At 40.2% G+C, this 20542-nt stretch overlaps 1 long non-coding RNA gene and 1 pseudogene across 1 annotated transcript; one reads left to right on the forward strand and one right to left on the reverse strand.

Annotated features, from left to right (window-relative positions):
• LOC141374979 (complement component C6-like) overlaps positions 1 to 14668 on the reverse strand; it is a 28371-nt pseudogene extending 13703 nt beyond the window's left edge.
• A 619-nt stretch (positions 14669 to 15287) lies between these two features.
• On the forward strand, positions 15288 to 19882 carry LOC141379855 (uncharacterized). Its single transcript, XR_012396765.1, has 4 exons — positions 15288 to 15627; positions 15676 to 15825; positions 15914 to 18140; positions 19301 to 19882. It is a non-coding gene; the product is annotated as an uncharacterized lncRNA (long non-coding RNA).
• The last annotated feature ends 660 nt before the right edge of the window (positions 19883 to 20542 follow it).

The following is a 20542-nucleotide window of genomic DNA, read 5'->3' on the forward strand; positions in this document are numbered from 1 at the left end:
GTAAAAGGATGTTTGACTAATTCTGCTTGACATGTGAACAGACTTCATTGGTTCTTGTTGAAGCTCAAATGTGCTGTGCGAATCCTTACGAATCAAGCAAGCATGCTAGAGCTTCAGTGACCAATAATGTATCTCTTTCACAAGACGTATGAAATACGTGAACATTTATATGCATATATGTATGTATTATATCATCTTTGTGTCAAATGACAAAAAACGAATTACCGCTTAGGTGAGTTGTTTTTAAAGCAACGTCTATAGGGCTGAGAGTAAATTTGACGTTGTTCACTCCTCTGGCTGTCGTTATCAGTCTCACACTTTTTTTCTTTTTATAAAGTCTTGGTAACACCATCCTGGAGTTTTTCTTTTATTATTTTAGCAAATAGAATATATATATATATATATATATTTGTTGTACTCTACCATTCACTGTTTATATCATAATTTAACCAACTATGACGACTGCCGCTGCTGAGAAACACGGAAATGGGAAAAGGGTCTATACATGACTGAATTTTAATCTGTTATTGCTATAAAGCATGTATTTTCAGAAGACATTAATTAAAACACTCTGAAGAGTTGGGAATGAATAGACATTAATAAAAGGACAGAAATCTCTTAGGTTAAAAATCTTTTATTTGACATCCAAAGATAAACAGAACTGTTATGGGTTTGCAAATAAAATCCGACTGAATTTTGATTAGTGCTAATAATTTTGTGACAAAACAATACAGCACCAATATAAAAATTCTGGCCACTACTTATAAGCAGATGATGATTGTTTTGAACAATATTTAAATATATTTATACAACAGCTCGGTCTGGTTCTTGAATCTGATTGGTTGATGGCTGTGTGATTTTCTGGAAATAACAGCACTCTTCACCCTTGTGTATTACTCCGCCCACATACAGAGACCATAGATATTTACATTAGATGTCGCCTATGCTATTGTTGTCCAATGGAAGCAATGTGTCAATATAACCGCCTTTTTACTACAAGGTAGCGCTCAAGGAAATGAATGTGGGGCCAAGGTGCAGCGGAGGACTGCCATCCAGAGCACAAGATATATACACATACATACATATATCTATGATCTGGAGTTTTCCCGGTGGTTCGAATGCAAATATTTTTTTAAATTACGAAAATTATAAGTTTATATCACTTTTCTACTTTGATGCATAAGTGATCACATGGGCATTGCCGACAAAGAGTGTGTGTTTGTGTGCATGGAAATATATTATCCTCTAAATTTGATCTAATCCATGTCCTGAAACACACCTCCTCTCCTGCCTTCACTTCTCATTCTAACGAAGCGATTCATTTGTGAATGACTCCTATTCACTTAGCCAACAATAAGACAAGTTTCCAGCACCTCAGCATCTTGTTGTCATATTTCATTTACATTGTTTGCTTATTTTATTCAACAAAACTAGCATAAGCCTAGTATTTAGTGTGAGTTGGTGCTACTTTGCCTTATGGTCAGTGCAGTAAGAGACTGTATTATCATCAATAACGTTATTTTTTGAGCACTAAAGTTTGTAACATACAAAAACGTGAAAAAACTAAATCTTACCTCTGAAATGTTCTGCCTTTATGGTTTGTTTGCTCGTTACTACACACGTACACAGTGCAAGTCCAGCATCTTCACATTGGCTTTAATCTTGAATAGTGCGGCTGAATGACATTTGTGCTGGGAGCACCGTACAAATGTGGCGACGCTATTGACACATGCTCAGGGTCAGTATGCTATATCTAGTGTATTTATCTTTGTACAGCGACAAGCCGAGCACACTCTACAGTTTAAAAAAATATTGCGGCTGTTGGACAACATAATGTACTTTTGATGCTGTTTTAGTTGAGAATGTAGTTGTTTAGATTGCAACTTAAAAGGATAGCACATATTTTAAAATATTTATCATTTCAGAGCATTAGATTTAGTATATCAGCCGCCATCAGCCTGTCTGAGCAGACCAAAGAAAGTGACGGTTGATGTTACGCCACAAGATGGCAACAGAGTCCACATAATAAGTCCTTAGGGAGAAAAACAGCATTTTCTCAGCATAAGTTTCAAACTGCAGCTGAACAAATCATTATAAATCAGGTTTCAAAGTTGTATTTTTGTATTTTGTATTGTTGTATTTATACCACAGAAACTGGTCGTGTTTGCTTTGCTCTGGCTTTTTCGGGGTTGATTATTGTGAAATCCCGATTGCAACAGAGAAATACTGGGAAATTTCTGTAGACTGATGACACTTCATGCCGTTCATCCTTACAATCTGAAACTGAGAGTAAAAATCACCTGTTTTGTCATCACTTTAGATATTATGCTAGACAATCATTTAAATACTAGCTTTACAGTGACGTTTGTGAACAGGCAACGGTTTCTGCCGTTCTGACGTCAGCTGCAGATTTGAATGAGTGAAGTAAGAAAGTAGTTCCTCATACAAAGGCGTTTTTGAGACTGTCCCGTGTTTGATTTTCTTTTTTATACACACGATTACGCTGTCAAATTTTTGTATAAACGCACACCTCCCACCAGTGTCAATATGTAACCATATCACACTGCTACTCATGTGATATTGCTCACATAAATGCATTAAATGAATTTTTATCTATGCTATTTTGCTGTGAAAAGCTAAATAAATAGCTCCCCCTACACAAATTTGGCACTGCAAGATGATGAATGTACTGTCCAAAACACTATGAATTATTCCTTTTAAAATTCTTTATAAGAACTATTAATAAAGATTTTTTGCAATTCTTATTAAATAACCCATATTAGTTAATATGTGTTTAAATAGAGCAAAAATGATAATTATAATTTTATAATAATAAATTATAAAAGACAACTCAAATACTTGCATAAAATGATTTCTTTCTGACCTTGAGTTCATATCTCTCAGTGTTGGCTGAGATTCTGTAGAGGTTCCTCTTTAGTTTTTCTACAGTACAATTACTTCCCATGAACGAGTTGTCCAGAACAGCACCTCTCATCTGCTCCGCTGCAGCATCAAATCTGATTTAATCATTAAATTTTAAATCATTATCAGTTTTAAATCAAGCACATTCTCTGATATCCAGAGATGCTTTGCTGACAACACCCTAAATGTTTTCCATTTAGCTGTTTTGCGGTCTCAGAAAGTAAATGATCTCAATCTGTAACTCACCCAAAACCAATCTGGTCTGCTCCAGGGACGAAAGCATACATCCGCTGATTTGAACACACACTTTTAATGCGCCCACAGTCTCTCTCATCAGAGTTGTCACCACAGTCGTTCTGATCGTTGCATTGCAGATCAGCATGTATACATCTTCCTTTGGTGGCAAAAAAAAACAAGTTGGTTGTCCCAAGTTTTCTAGAACACTGCATTGAAGGACTGTACAAACTTGCTAGATCAGCAGATTATGTAGCAGAAGTTGCTGATGTACCAGTGTCACAGGTGAACTTGTCTTTACAGTCCAAAGGCTCAATCCTGCATTCCTTGAAAGGATGACAGGCTCTTTCCTCCATACGAGATTGACTGCAGTTGGCTCCTTCGAACTGAGATGGCCTCAACACAGACCTGATTTTGAACTAAATCACAAACAGCACAATATTCTGAAAAACAACATGGTTTAGAGCAGTGGTGGCAAACTCAGTTCCTGAAGGTTTAACATTTAACTTTGCATGAAAATGTGACAGGATAGACATTAATACACACTGCTGTATGGATATCTTTTATGTTTATGTAGAAAATCAACCTGATTTAACGTTCACAAACCAGGATAGAAGGGTCTTCTTTTATAATTGTACTGACATGCGGCTGTGGTGATGAAGCAAAGATGGTAAATTCATTACAAAAATGCACTGTTTTAAAAACCTTTTAAACTTGTAAAACTCAATCTTGATCACATTTGATTATGATTGATGATCACAGGGTGCTGAACCTTTAATTCCAGTTGCTTTGTGCATGTCCTGTCTTATTGATATAAATTTTCACATTACTTCGAATACATGTTAATGCACGGCTGTCAATCAATTTTGGTGGGCAGGGAAACCACAGTCCTATGTCATGTTGCGGTGGGCCTCAAAATGGGATAGGATTTGGATCAGGACACAATAAACAAGATTTTCATAATAGGTGTCCTTTAAAATCAAGCCAAAGTAAGTTTTTGCATTGAAATGGGTCATTAAACTAGGTTTGACCTAATATTATGTGCCCTGAACTGCTGCAGTTGCACAAAAGTCATTATTCTAGTCAAAGCAGTAAAGCCGATCATCATTCATAAATAAATCATATTTAAATAAGGATGATAAATAAAGAATAATGTTGTTCCAAAGAAGTTCATCGTTTATCATTATTATAAGTTTATTTATAGAATAAGTTAAATAAAGTCTCTTCATTTATATTGCAGAAAGTGCACAAATTAGATAAATCAAAATAATTAGCAATTTAAGAATGTATAGGATATGTACAGCAGTTTGCATTATGCTAATTATCTGTACTGACCTCATTCTGCTTCTGCTCTCTTATTCTGCAAATGTTTTGTTTTTTGATTTTTGATTCATTTAGCCTATAGCAGAAATGACCATATTTTATGACTACACATAGTAACAACACACGAGTTTGTAATATCAAGCTGAATTTTGTGCTGTTTTTTTACAGCTAAAAATCAATGAATGTGAATGAGATCTGCAATGTGAGTCTTGAGCCAGTAAGGTTCCATTGACTGCACCCTCTTGAATGTGAAAGAAAAAGGTCAATAGAATGCAAAAACTCAAACACTGAAAACTATGTGAGCACCCAGAGCAACTCATTTTAAACTGTGTGTGTGTTTTACTCACTGACTTTTTGGCACAAGATGAACACTCAGACCAGGGTCCAAACTCAGTCAGCTGGCAGTTTATAGGGCAGGCCTCAACATTACACACTCTATTATCATGTATCTGACACAGCTGGGAACAGCTGTTTTTTAACCAGTGATCATCATACTGGACAGCCCTGCAACAATACATGTACTTACATCACAACATTAAGCTTTACACATCAGATAAATGCTCAATAATTGTTACCTTAAACGTGATTGAGTACCAGAATCACAGGTTTTAGTGCATTGGGACCAGGTACTCCATGGGTAATGATCACAGAAACACCCCATAGTGGGACTTAAAGAAGCCAGGGTGGAGAGTAGGGCAAGGAGAATGCAAGTACAATCCATAGAGAAGACGGCCTGTTGGAAATTGATAGCTTATAGGGGAACACAGAGTTTGTTAAACTTCCAATGACATACATAAACAACTGGCATCTGTAGTCAAACACAAATCATTAGAATGAATCTTTTAGCTAACGAAAGCAAATTGTTTATGTATATATATATATATATATATATATATATATATATATATATATATATATATATATATATATATATATATATATATATATATATATATATAWAATTTATAATAAAAAAATAAAAAAATATTGTCATCTTTAAGTCAGCAGATATCAGGGTTGAGGAATGGGATGTTTAAGTATATATAAAATGTAAAAAAAAAAGTAGATCTGATTTAGCATGTTACTAGCATGCTTATGAAGCATGTTTTACAGATTGTTAGCATGATTAGCATGCTTTTAGCACTGTAAACATTTCCAACACTAATTACAAATTGCTAGCATTAGCTGCTGACATTAGCTAACTTGTTTTAAAATGTTTACACATTTAGACACTGCAAACTATTGATGTAAACAGGAATTGTGTTGAGAAATTTGGTCTCAGAAGCAGCTTTTAAATAGTAAAATCCTAAGTTGGATTTCCTGAGTAAACACAGAGTAAAATAGAACGCTCTGGTTACTAAAGTAACCCTCGTTCCCCTCCTCGGGGAACGGAAATGCCATTAGTGGATAAGATTTTAGAAAATCCACGTATGGTAGGATTTGGTTCAGAAGCCCCTTGTCTGAAAGACTATGGAACTGGCCAATAAATGCCAATGAATTGACATAAGCTTGCGTACGTGTGCTTCATTGCCAATTAACTCCGCATATAAGCACAGGTGGAGCAAGCATTCGCTATCCTTTTAAGCTGAAGAGACTTACTAACAGCTAAGGGACAGTCATTATGGCGATGGTAAATAGCATTTCCGTTCCCCTCCTCGAGAACGAGGGTTACTTTAGTAACCAGAGTGTTCCCCTTCGGGTGGGGAACTCCAATGCTATTAGTGGATTTGATTTTAGAAAATCCACGTAGGGGAGAACTATGGAAAACGCCATAATGACTGTACCTTACCAACACCTTCGATGAGAGGATAGTCAAGCAAGCGTGACGCACCCACATCATGGGAGGCGCGGTCCTCCAACATAGCAGCCACCTATACCCAAAACGCGGGCAGACCAGCGGGCAAACCTACAACGTAGTGGGCCAGCAAGTGACTCCTCCGCTAAGTCAGTGCTGGGGGCCATGGAGGAATCTGTGGGGCTCACCTGACGAGGAACTTACTGACAAATAAAAAGGCTGACGTATCTCCGTGTTAGGGAGAATGGCGCAGCAAGTGTGTTTCAACACCCTACCGAATTGTTTCCTCAATCACCAAAGTGTTACCTAATACCCTTGAGGAAACCGGCTCCACTCGCAGATTGTAAAACCTTGTAAATGTGTTGGGTGTCGCCTAGCCCGCAGCTCTACAGTTGTCTGTTAGAAAGGTGCCGCATACACGCACCCAAGAGGATGCAATGCTCCGAGTGGAGTGCGCACGCACTCTCGGGGAACACGGCTCACCTCGGCTCTGATAAACGAGAGAATGGCATCCACAATCCAGTGGGATAATCTTAATTTCGATACGGCATTTTAATTTCTTAATTTAATCTTAATCTTTAATTTAATTAAAATCTTTAATTAATCTTAATTTCTACCTCCTCCGGGGGCAGAGCTTGCAGGCTCACTACCTGGTATTTAATGGGAGTGGTAGGAACCTTGGGCACATATCGCGGGCGGGGTCTCAGGACGTGAGAGAAAGCCAGCCCAATTACAGGCACCAGTCACTGACCGAAAAATGCCTCCGGGTCCCCGACCCTCTAATCGATATCAACGCGACCAGCAGAGCTGTCTTCTGGGACAGAAAAGATACTGAGTCGAGGATCGAAGGGATCTGACGCAGCTCGTGTAACGAGGGCGAGATCCTAAGAGGGCATGAGAGGGGGGCGGGGTGGATTAATTCGCCTAGCATCCCTGAGGAACTGGATGATGAGGTTATGCGTTCCCACGGTGCTGCCAGCCACCGCGTCATGAGAGCGGAGATGGCAGCCACGTAACCTTGAGTGTGGAGGGCGACATCCTGCTCTCCAGCTTCTCTTGCCATAAAGAAAGCACAATGCTAATCTGGCAAATTACGGGGGTCTTCTCTGCGAGAGACGCACCATTCAGTGAATAGACTCCACTTCAGGGCATAGGCGCGCTCGGGGAGGGGGCTCTAGCCCGAGTGAAGGTATTAGCCACCGCAATCGGAGGTTACCTAAGTCTTCCTCGCGTCTAAGGACCACCCGGAGGTTCCAAAGATCGGCGAGGGTGCCAGATGGTGCCCTGTCCCTGAGAGAGTAGGTGCTCTCTCAAAGGGAACTGCCAGGGGAGGGCTATCGCGAGGAGGGAGAGCTCTGACATCCAGGTCCGGTTGGGCCAGAGGGGTGCAACCAGCAACCTGTTCCTCGTCCTCCCTGACCTTGCACAGTAACTGCGAGAGCAGGCTCACTGGTGGAAATGAGTATTTGCGCATGCCCCGAGGCCAGCTGTGAGCCAGTGCATCCGTGCCGAGAGCCCTCGGTCAGGGAAAAGAACAACTGGGAATGAGCGATCTCGGGGGAAGCAACAAATCGATCTGGGCTTCCCCGAATCGCTCTCATATCAGCTGAACAGACTCGAGGTGGAGTCTCCATTCTCTAGGACGTAAGGCTGCTGTGAGAGCGCATCAGCTGCACGGTTGAGCTTGCCCGAATGTGAATGGCGTGCAGCGATTTCAGCCGTGGATGACTCCAGAGGAGACATGCAGCGAGAGCGAATACCCCCCAAGCGGTTGATATACGCCACCGCCGCCGTGCTGTCCGTCCTGACCAGCACATGTTGCTGCTCCAGCACCGAAAAAAAAATGGTGGAGAGCGAGGAACACTGCCAACAGCTCCAGGCGATATGCCAATGCAACTGGGTTCATTTCCAGAGGTCCGCAGCCGCATACCCGCAACGCACAGCCCCCCAGCCCGTGTTGGAAGCGTCTGTTGAAACAACAAGAAGACTGGACGCCTGTCCTAGAGGCACTCAGGCCTGTAGGAATGTAGGAAGCCAGTGCTGAAGTGGTCTCATATAGATTAATCCAAGCGGCGTGAAGCGGCTGCGGATACCATATGCCCCAGGAGCCTCTGAAATAGTTTCAGTGGGACCACTATTTTACTGTCGAACTCTCTCAGACAGTACAGCATCAGCTGAGCGCGCTCTCCGGAGAGGCGCGCTGCCATGGTGACCGAGTCCAGCTCCAGCCCGAGAGAAAAGATCCTCTGCACGGGGGCGAGTTTGCTCTTTTCTCGGTTGACCTGAAACCCCAACAAGTGGAAGTGCCAGAGCACTTTGTCTCTGTGCATAATCAATTGCTCCGAGAGTGGGCAAAAATCAGCCAGTCATTGAGATAATGGAGTATGCGGATGCCTGCGAGCCGAGTGGAAGAGTGGGGACATGGAAATACGCGTCCTTCAGGTCTAATGCTGCAGACCAACCCAGAGGATGAACGCACCGGAGGATGCGCTTCTGCGTGAGCATTCTGAACGGCAGCTTGTGCAGACAGCGGTTCAAAATGCACAGATCAAGGATTGGCCGTGACCCACCGCTCTTTTGGGCACGATGAAGTGTGGGCTGTAAAACCGGCTCTCCATCTCGGCTGGAGGGAGCGGCTCGATTGCATCTTTCGCCAGGAGGACAGCAATCTCTTCTCGCAAGACAGGGGTGGACAGGGAGCTGACCCTGGTGAATACACACCCGTGAACTTGGGAGGCCGTTTCGCGAACTGAATCGCATAGCCGAGTCTGATTGTGCGTATGAGCCACCACGAAGGGCTGGCCTATGCTAACCAGGCAGGCAGAGCTCTCGCTAATGGACTCATCGCTACAATCGCTGACGTACCAGCAGTGGGGCAGCGCGGAGTGGATGTGGTGATCCGGGAAGCGCGCGGGTCCCACGGAAGAGCTGGAAGTGAGAGATTTACTCTCACTCCGCACCCGAGCTCCGGAGGGGTGGCTCGAGGGGTGGGAGAAAGGAGACCGTCCTCCCAGCGCTCGTGAGCCACTGGCGAAACGCACCGAGCCTGCAAGCTAGAAAGCATAGCGTGCCAGACTGGCAGATTTCGGGCTGTCACATCCAGGGAAGTGGAAAAATGCATGGCAGTAAAAAGTGCCGTTGGAAATGGGGCCCTGCCCTCCAGCATGGAAAGAGCAAGTTTCCTCTTCTCCAAATGGCCTGTCCCAGGGACGCTTCGCGGTGCGTTGCCAGACTTAGCATCATTCTGGGCAGGGGGGTTGCCTGCTTCCGAGGTGCTCGACGCGCTCGCTTCTCCAGAGGCTTGTGCGGGGGCGGTGCAGCTCTTGTAGGCGGGCGCCTTCGGCGAGGAGCAGATATGGATGGTACGGTGGGCGGAGGGGGCTTACGGACTCGCCGATTAGACAGCACCCATCAAACTGCTCTCTCACTGCCTCGAATTCCTGGGTGAATTCACAGACGGTGAAGCCGAACAGGCCAGCGGAGCTGGGAGATAAACCATCTCCAAACCACGGCCGAAGCAGCCCGGGAAAACACGGCTAACATGTCCGTTTCAGGATCCGTTTTGACAGCGCTCACTTGCCCGGAGGGGGCGAGTGGGTTTGGATTATCATCGGACAATGAAAGCCCACCCTCCGATGCCGCGGTGGACGTCTGGTCTCCGGTGTCATTGAGCGTAAGGGCTACCATCTGTTAGACGGATCGCTTCCCCAGCCCAAAGCTTGGATGGAGCAATTGGAGGAGCGGGAGGTCCACGGGCCCGTGGGCGACGGATTATCTCTCGCTGAACCCTCAGATCTGCCTGTGTGCCTGCTGCAGAGCAGGGGACAACTGTGGTGGTTTGCCCTTTTGCAAAGGCTAGCCGCAATCTTTACTGCACAACAGTCATGGAATCGCAATGACGACATGAACTGCCCGCGAGCAGCGCATTAATATGCTGGACCCCCCAGGCATGCAACGCAGTGCCCGTGCCCATCATCCGAGGACAGTAAACCACCGCATCCAGAAACGCACAGTCGGAGCGCCATCCTGAAAAGGACGTGCTGCACGACTGTGTTGCTCTCTTTGTGAAGTTGCAACTTTATACGCACCGCTCTGGAGGACCTGACCCAAAGAACGCCAGGCAAGGGAAAAACCCAGCTCAACCGTCTGCCGCTGCGTGTACACACTCTGGACCAGGAGAATGCTCTCGTTCGCTGGAATCGCGGGATCACAGCAGGAGGAACCCTCATCGACTTGATCAGAAAGTCTCTGAAGCAAAAAGGATAGCGAATGCTTGATTCACCTGTGCTTATATGCGGAGTTAATTGGCAATGAAGCACACATGCGCAAGCTTACGCTGCCAATTCATCGGCATTCATTGGCCCGTTCCATACTCTTTCAGACAAGTGGCTTCTGAACCGAATCCTCCCATACGTGGATTTTCTAAAATCAAATCCACTAATAGCATTGGAGTTCCCCACCCGAAGGGGAACTACAAATGTACAAGGTTGTTATTTTAAGTTTAAGCAGATATCTAGATTGAAGCATTGATTGTATAAGAGAATATTATGGCAAAATGTAAAAATAAATTTCTATATTTAAAATGTAACGTTAATAAGTGTTTAAAAAGCATGGTTAGCATCATGGTTTGATATAGCATGTTGCTAGCATGTTTGTTGCATGGTTAACACATTGTTAGGATAATTTTAGCATTGTAAACATTACCAACTTTAATTAACTATTTGTTAGCATAAGCTGCTGATGTTTGCTAACAAATAGTTAATTCATTAAAACAGAGATTGTGCTGGGAAATTTGATCCCAGAAACAACTTTTAAATAGTAAATCAGTGTGTTGTATTTTCCCAAGTAGTTTTTCCAGTTGGTTTATTTTTTGGTATTTATCTTCAGGAAATCATTAAAGGCATATATTATGCATAATGATCTAATGTGGCAATAAGATTGTAACTTTACTGCGCTATACTACAGCAGACACTGTGAAAAGGTCATTTCCAGTCACTAGACTTTTCTGATGGGGTATTCCAGTGTCATCGAGTGTCTGAATGCTGTGGGACAACTGTACAGGAGTTATGATTATAAATAATAGATCGCAAAATGTAGCAGTTTATATTTTAGCATTTTTTTAAAGCATAACGGTAAAACACGAACGCCATTATGAATGAATTTAAACAAGCTTGTTTTTTGTTAAAATTTGTAATAATGACCAAAAATACTAATTTGTGGATCTCTTTACTTCCGAATGCTGCCATGCTGCCATTATAGCTGGTGTATTCTGGGAAATTTTCTTACCCTTGGTTTCGAGAGTGGTCCTGAAAAATGTCTGTTTGAAGAGGTATCTAGCCCTTCCCCTTAGCCCTACACCTTTAAGCTAAAGAGAACTGGAACAAGGGCTAGGGGCTAGAATTGGGATTTGGTCTTAGCATGTTGCTAGCACGTTTGTTGCATGGTTAATACATTGTTAGCATAAATTAGCATGCTTCTAGCATTGTAAACATGCTTCCATATTTAGACACTAATGTAATGTAATGTGTATTTATATAGTGTGTTTATCCGCTTGTTAAGTGATGACGTATGTAATACTGTTTCCGGGTCCAAGCCGCCATTCATTTGAGTGGAGAAATCATTCGTTTATGATCACGTTTTATTCCTATCACACATTAAAGTTAATTTTATATAAAATCATAGTGTACACAACATTCTCTGGGCTTGCTGCATAACAAATACCAAAAATTTAACAATTAAAAAAAAATGAATCATTTTCTGACATCGGATATTAGGCATGACCATATATACTTCTATCTTTATTTTCGAAAGAATTAAATCGCTTCGTAAACGTTTATTATTACCATTTCGTGAGCCTCCCCATTCAGTTGAATAGAAAACTTGGACCCAGAAGCCGCTTCGCGTGACGTCACACTTAAAGGGTCACGAAACACCAAAACACATTTTTTGAGCTGTTGACAGTCGTATATGTGTCCCACACTGCCAAAAACACTATTAGGACACCTATATTTCACTAAAAAGTGTAAATTGGTTGTTTTTGCGTTATTTCAAGCAAATTTTTACTTCCTGTTTGAAACGAATTTTTGAAGCTGCGTCACGGTCATGACATAATAGCGTTGTATTCCAGCGTGCAGACTGGGTGTCTGTGCCAGAGTGTGTCTTATTACATCTTACAGTGTGATACATTAATGCATGAGTAAGGCTTGGTTCAAACCAATCAGCGCGCTCTATTGTGGAACTTCATTAATATTCATTAGTGTCACCGTGTTTACGCCACAAAGACGCCACGTTGTGTTGGCAAAACAAGCGTGAAGTGTTGCTTTTATAGTTTGCTGCCGTTAAGTTTCGTTTTCATTTTCTCTCTGTGAGAGCTCAGTCTCACGTGTGGATTAACAGTGTACGCGACGCTCGACAACAATAACTTACGTGTCTGAGGATTATTGTTTACCTGAGAGCTGTTCTCATCTGCAAACGCTGAAATCTGAATTCGCTTGTAGTATTCTCTCCATAAAGACGCGGCTCTAGTTGCTGGTGATTGTCCTGTCTCTACAGATTTGGTAAGTAAGCGACCAGTGCTCTTTGTTTATTCAGTTTGTTCGTATCGAATTAAGTTACTATTGCACTGAGTGCAGAAATGTAAGCACCGCATTTTGTGACCGGAATAACACACGCGGCTTTCTGATGCTACCTGCCGTGTGTATCTAAGTTTCCGGGAAACGCGGAATTTTTTTCTCTCTCATTCGCCATGCGGTATCAAACATTGCATGAAAAATACACGCTTGCAGCAGTTCCTCGAATCAAATATCTCGTTTGTCGCGAGAGGCATGAATGAATTCCCTGAACGAAAGAGCCAAACTGCAGTTAAAGTCCAACTTTTAATAATTTGGCAAATAATTCGACTACAGATGTCCATGTAAACACAGTCACATTGTCCGCTGTGGGTGTGTATTTTGACTCTGAAACTCGCGCGTGCACAAATAGACACTCCCACACCATCCTACTTTAGTTCCTCCGACACTCCCCCCTAAACAGAGCTGGACACGCCCACTTTTCTGACTTTTTCCCAAGTGGAGGTGTGAAAACACCCTGCTGAAACGAGGGGGTTTCATGGCCCTTTAACAAGCGGATTGTGTGTGGCCATGCACCCAAAGCACTTTACAATCATAAAGCACTAGGTGTGCACCATCCACTTTGATGATGTGACTGCAGCCACAGGATAACAGCACCAGTGCGCTCACCACACACCAGCAACAGAGAAACAGTGATAGAGCCAATTTGGTGGGCGGGGATGATTGGGAGGCCATGATATCTAAGGACTGATGGAGGGAACTTGGCCAGGACACTGGGGTCACACCGCTACTCTTTACGAGACGAGCCATGAGATTTTTAATGACCACAGAGAGTCAGGCTTGACGTCCCATCCAAAAGACAGTGCCCACTGACAATATGGTGTCCCCTTCAAGTTAACTGGGCCATTAGGACTCAAACAGACCACAGGTTGGACGCCCCCTGCTGGCCCCACTAACACCACATCCAGCAGCAACCTAGTTTTCCCATGTGGTCTCGCATGCAGGTACTGACCAGGCTAAGACCTGCTTAGCTTCAGTGAGTAACCGGTCTTGGGCTGCAGGGTGATATGGCTATGGCTGCAAAACTATGGTTAAAAACAAAAATTGTGTTGAGAAATTTGATCTCAGAAGCAGCTTTTAAATAGTAAATAAATATGTTGCATTTCCTGCGTAAACAGAGTAAAAAGTACTACAAATGTACAAGACTGTTATCTTTAGTTTCAGCAGATATCTGGATTGAAGAATCGATTGTATAAGAGAATATTATAATTTCTATATTTAAAATGTAAATAAAAGTGTTTAAAAAGCATGGTTAACATCATTATAGTCTGAAGTAGCACATGGTTAACACATTGTTAGCATACGTTAGCATGCTTTTAGCATCGTAAGCATTGTAAACATCAGCAACGCCAATTAACAATTTGCTTGCTTAAGCTGCTGACATTTGTACAACTTGTACAATTTTAAACATTTAGACACTGCAAAACTATGGTTGAAAACAGAGATTGTGTTGAGAAATTCGATCTCAGAAGCAGCTTTTAAATAGTAAAACAGTATATTGTGAAGCAAACTTTTACTTAAGAAGGAATGAAAACGTGATAAAATATGGACATTAAGCATTCAATAAAGTTAACACATATCCTCTGAACGATTTTTGAGACAAATTACTGAAAGCTAATAGTGTCTGAGATTGAGGAATACTCACAGAATTACAGACTCCTCCAAAAGTGGCACTTTCACGAACAGCTTTTGTGTCCAATCGCAATAAAAGTAAACATGAAAATGATCAAGAATCAGTTGCTCTGGAGCTTATTTTGACCCTTATGAATTGTCTGTCAGCACGCCTTCTTGACTCTCTGTCCAAAATATCTCCATCCCCCATGACTTCCAGTAAAGCCCTACAGCTGCAACTCTTCACTTTGCCATTTGGCTTGGGTTTAGACTATGGGAATGTGAACAGGGAGTACGTGGAAAACATGTTATTACAGGACTAATTTATTGCATTTCTACATGCCAAAATAGGGTTTGCTTTATTCTTATTAAATGTTATTTTCATTATTTGTAGTTTTTAGTTTTTTAATAAACAAAATAAAAAATAAACAAAGAAGAATAACAAAAATGCATCAACTGATGTTCTTAGCTTGGATGTGTATGCTACAATAAAACACACAATTACATTAAAAACATAATTATAAAGTGACAAAAAGGGGCTAAAACCATATGTTGATACCTCATATCTAGAAGTATTGTTTTCATATATGCATGTTGAACTATACGTCTTGTTTTCAGAAATAATAAGTCATAATTAAGTGAGTTTTCATTAAAATAAGCAAAATAATCTGCCAGTGGGGTAAGTAAAATAACCTTGTTTTAATCTTCAAATAAGCAATGAGTATTTTCTAGACAAGTAAAAAAATATATATATTTTTTTTTTCTTTTTTTTGTCAGAAATAACAAGTAAAAATTAAGTTTTTTTTTCTTAAAGGGTTGGTCGACAACGATATCATTTTAAACTTTAGGTGATGTGTCATGTAGCTGTGTGAACATAAACAACATCTCTGAATATAATACACTCAAAGTGTAATGCAAAGGGAGACATTGGTTTTTACAAAGTTAGCCTACAGCGAATGAAGTTTGGTGACTACAAAAAACACATCCGGGCTAGTGAGATCACAAACGCCCTGTACAGTGAAGGGGCGTGGCCCGAGGCACTATAATGTTATAGCAGAAAAAGCTAAAATGCCGTCCAAATGCTGCTATTTCCACAGAGCTTCTTTTGTTTCTGTATTTAAGCTTCCAAAGGACACGACACAAAGAGTGAAGTGCTTACAGTTTCATTTTAATTATGTTCCGGAGAATTAAAAAGATATATATAGTTATCATTTGACAAAAGATAGCTTCCAGAACCTCTCTTAGTTCAGTGTGGGATTCGACTGAAAACTCCTCAAAGAAGGAGCAGCTCCAACCATATAAGACAAAGCTGTGGATTGTAAGCCATAACCTATAAGTGTTTTCATTCATTCATTTTCTTTTTTGGCTTAGTCCCTTCATTAAACTGGGGTCGCCACAGAGGAATGAACTGTCAACTTATCCAGCAAAAGTTTTACACAGCGGATGCCCTTCCAGCTGCAACCCATCACTGGGAAACTAAAGTGTTTTATTTGTTCAAACTGAACTATTACATGCATAGAGTCAAGCATAAATGATATGCTGTAGCAAGGACTTAAACAAGGATGTAAACAACAAGAAATGCTATTTGGCACCGCTAACAATTTATGCAATTTATGCAGTGTCTCTCTTTGCGGCCGCTTTACTTGTGTTACATTTCCAATAACAAACGTTTCATATTGCTTACACATAATTATAACCTGAATATACAGTTGAAGTCAGAATTATTAGCCCCCTTATTTATTTTTTCCCCCAATTTCGGTTTAACGCTGAGGAGATTTTTCCAACACATTTCTAAACATAATAGTTTTTCTGTAGAAAATCAAAAAAATATATAGCTTAAAGGGGCTAATAATTTTGACCTTAAAATTATATTTCAAAAATTAAAAACTGCTTTGGTTCTAGCCAAAATAAGACTTTCTCCAGAAGAAAAAAATATTATTAGACATACTATGAAAATGTTCTTGCTCTGTTAAACATAATTTGGGAAATCTTTAAATAAGAAAAAACATTTCAAAGGGGGCTAATAATTTTGACTTCAACTGTATGAAAGACACTTGTCAGATTTTATTTTAGAGGGCAAGCATGAGGTTCAGCAGCGTCCTTTTCAGGCTCAAACTGATACAACTAGCTGGACCACCATTTTAAAACAAGCTAAATATTCTGCCAGTGATGTAAGTAAAAGCATCTTATTTAACAATTAATTTAAGAATTTTTGGAAAATATATTTGAATGTTTTTCTAAAGCCCTCCAAAAATCCATGTCCACTTATAGCTGTTCTTGGGATATTTAGTAACTTAGAGATGTTCAATATACATGAAAGACAAGCCATGTTATTTGGTATGGTATTACTACCAAAAGGGGAATTTTGAGAATGTGAAAAGCTGAATCTGTACCTAAATTTGGTACGTGGGGAAGAGATCTCGTAAACATGATTGCTTTGGAGAGGTTGAGTTATATCAATAATGAGAAACATTAAATAAAAAATACAATCAAATAAAATATTTGATAAAACATGGGGAAAGATATTAGAACACCTTAATGCATTGGAAGAAATGCAAGCATAACCAATGACAACCGTCAGTAACATGGTACTTTAAGATCGAGTGTAACTGATATTTATAATCTATAATGTTTGACAGTAGAATTAGGATTAATGCATTTTGTTGGTAATATGAGAACAAAGCTACTTTATTTACTTAATTACTTTTATTTAAGCATTACCTGACCAGCTAAATTTTACTTTATACATAATGTTTTTTCATTTAAGACTCTTTAGATATTATGAAAATGTCTTTCAACCTTTCACCATTTATTTATGTGTCTCTTTAAAGATTGAATAGCACGTGAAATTAATGAATGATGAAAGAATTTAAAATGAACATGGGGAATATTATATAATTCACTTTTAAATTTGACATGTTTAAACGTGACATTGAAGTATTCTTTGAACTTCCTTTCAAAGAACTAAAGTTTACTGGAAGCAAACAGCAATACTGTACAGCGTGAGCATCAAAACAGGTTCAAAAAGACATCACACTGTTTATATTTTATAAAGATACTTCGGTTAAAGTAGAAAACAACATGCTTTTTTACTATAAGTATGTCATGCTCTCACTGTCGCTTTACTCTACAGGAATCCAACAGCGCTCATTTCTCAACATCGCAGTCATGGAGAGCCTGTTTTTATTCAGACCCTGTGGAGACCGTCCAGGACATTCCTAATGGCTCCAAGCTTCTTGTTGGAGGTATAAGTGGGAGCTTAAAGGGATAGTTTACCTAAAGATATAAAAGTACTCACTCTGAACTGGTTCCAACCCTTTATGAATTTCTTTCTGTTGAACACAAAAGAAGATAATTTGAAAAATGTTAATGTTGATGCATGACTTCCATAGTAGAAAAATCAAATACAGAATTCAAAGGTTACCGATTTCCAACTTTTTAAAAAAATCTTTGAAACTTAAACAGGTTTGTGACTGAGTATGACAGAATTTTGAGTTAATGTATATGAGATGTGACATACCAAAACATTCGCTACACAAATGTGCCTCTTATACAGAGATAAGCACAAATAGCTCAAAACACAAAGCTATGGAAATAATTAAGAAACCAAAACAAACTGTTGATTTGTGCTTTAAAAGTCCATGCTTTTATGACTTCGAGACTGGATTACTGTAATGCTCTATTTGCTGGCTGCCCAGCATCCTCTATTAACAAACTTCAATTAGTGCAAAATGCAGCAGCCAGAGTTCTGACCAGGTCTAGAAAATATGATCATATCACCCCAATTTTATCCTCCTTACACTGGCTGCCTGTTAAATTTCGTATTGAATTTAAAATATTACTTCTCACCTATAAAGCTCTAAATAATCTAGCTCCTGTTTATCTAACCAACCTTCTGTCTCGCTACGAACCAACTCGCTCCTTAAGATCTCAAAATTCAGGGCTTCTGGTAGTACCTAGAATAGCAAAATCAAGTAAAGGAGGTCGAGCCTTCTCTTTCATGGCTCCTACACTCTGGAATAGCCTTCCTGGTAATGTCCGAGGCTCAGACACACTCTCCCAGTTCAAAACTAGATTAAAGACCTATCTGTTTAGTAAAGCATACACTCAGTGCATCACCTAGCAGGTTCCACACTGGCTTCTACATCTTGCTTATATACACTATGAACAGCAGCTACGCTAATTATTCTCTTTATTCTCTATTTTCACCTGGGGATACTCATCCCGAGGTCCTCAGATTAGGCGGAGTCACTGATTGGATCCAAGACCAGCGACGTGATGATCCCAAGGATTCCATATCCGGGACCAGGCCATATCCTGAGCTGCTGCTGCGCTGATGGTCGTGGGGAGTGGAGAACATGTGTCTGATTCCAGCGACGCTCCAGGGACAGACGAGTCTTCATTGAGGCCATTTTCCAGCATAAACCACGGCGAATGAAGTTCTGCACAAGACTTTTGGCCAGCGGAGAAATTAAAATGGTCGTGCCCAACTGAGTCTGGTTCTCTCAAGGTTTTTTTTCTTCACTCCCATCAGGTGAAGTTTTTTTTCCCTCTCCGCTGTCGCCACTGCCTCGCATGGTTCAGGATTGGTAGAGCTACGCATCGATGAATTTGCTCTTCAGTGTTTGAACTCTCAGTAATGATTAAATCACACTGAACAGAGCTAAACTGAACTGAACTGAACTTAAACACTAAAACCTGAACCACACTGTTCCAATTACTATGACCATTTATGTGAAGCTGCTTTGACACAATCTACATTGTAAAAGCGCTATACAAATAAAAGCTGAATTACTTTAAAACTACAGCATAATAATATTAGTTATGAATAGTTTTGCTAAATGTTTTATTGAGATGTGTTGTTGCTGATTGAATGTGTTGGATCAATTGGGTAGCTTTACGTAAACAAAGGAAAATTAAGCCCTGTTTAAATTCATTTAAGACCAGAAGACAATATTTCAGTGAATTTAAGACTTTTTAAGGCTTAAATATTTGTTTTTGAAATTTAAGACATCTTAAGGCTTTTTAGACCCCCACGGAGATCCTGAAAAAGATAATTCATTTGCAAATAGAAAAGAAGTAAAGTAAATAGAATTTAAGTCAATTTAAATTTCATTATACAAAAATATACACAATTTGCAAGCCACCGTTTGAAGAAAGAGAGTGCAGTGCTGCAACATTTTTATTTTTATTTTTCTGTATAATAAAAATTAAAGATATAAAGCAATTTGTATGTTTTTTTTTATTGCTATCACATTAACTTAAATGCACAGATCCAATGTATTGATTCATTTTTCTCCCAGTTGTTTGTGTTCACTTGAGACGAAACCGACTGAATTTTACATAAATATTGACCAAGACAGTTTTTAAAAAAATAATAAAACATAGCTAAAAGAATAGCACATTTATTGTGTATGGCCATACACCTAAAGCACTTCACAATCGTGTGTGTGTGTGTGTGTGTGTGTGTGTGTGTGTGTGTGTTCGTGGGGGGTGGGGGATGGGGGGTCTCTCCACACCAACACCAGTGTGCAGCATCAATGGGGTCAAAAGACAGGAAAGCTCCAGTTTTAGAGTAACACAAGCGTTTTATATGCTTTCATGTGTGACTATTATAACTATATAGAGCAGGGGTTTTCAAACCTTTTCAGCTGAGGGCCCCTTTGTGTAGGGCGAACTCTTTTGGGGACCCCCCCAAAAATAAAAATGACGCCACCCCCTCAAATTAACAACTGTACTTAATTTTTTTTAAATTGTATTATTCAATACATTTATATTATTATATATTATTCAATAAATTTATATTATTCATTATCTGGATTAATTTTTGTAAGATGTTAGTTGAGTTGGCATGGTTTTAGTGCTTCAATCTATTGATCAAATCTTGATGCGCAGTACTCATTGTGGTTTGCTCTCACTGAATTATTCCATCAAGCCATATTTTGTGTACAAGTCGTCACGTTTACACAGTTTTTATGCCATTTTTATGCTTTTTTTCAGCCTATGCACAGCTAGACTCTTCTGTATT

Source organism: Danio rerio, chromosome 21 (genome assembly GCF_049306965.1).
Source record: "Danio rerio strain Tuebingen ecotype United States chromosome 21, GRCz12tu, whole genome shotgun sequence".
Lineage (NCBI taxonomy): Eukaryota > Metazoa > Chordata > Actinopteri > Cypriniformes > Danionidae > Danio > Danio rerio.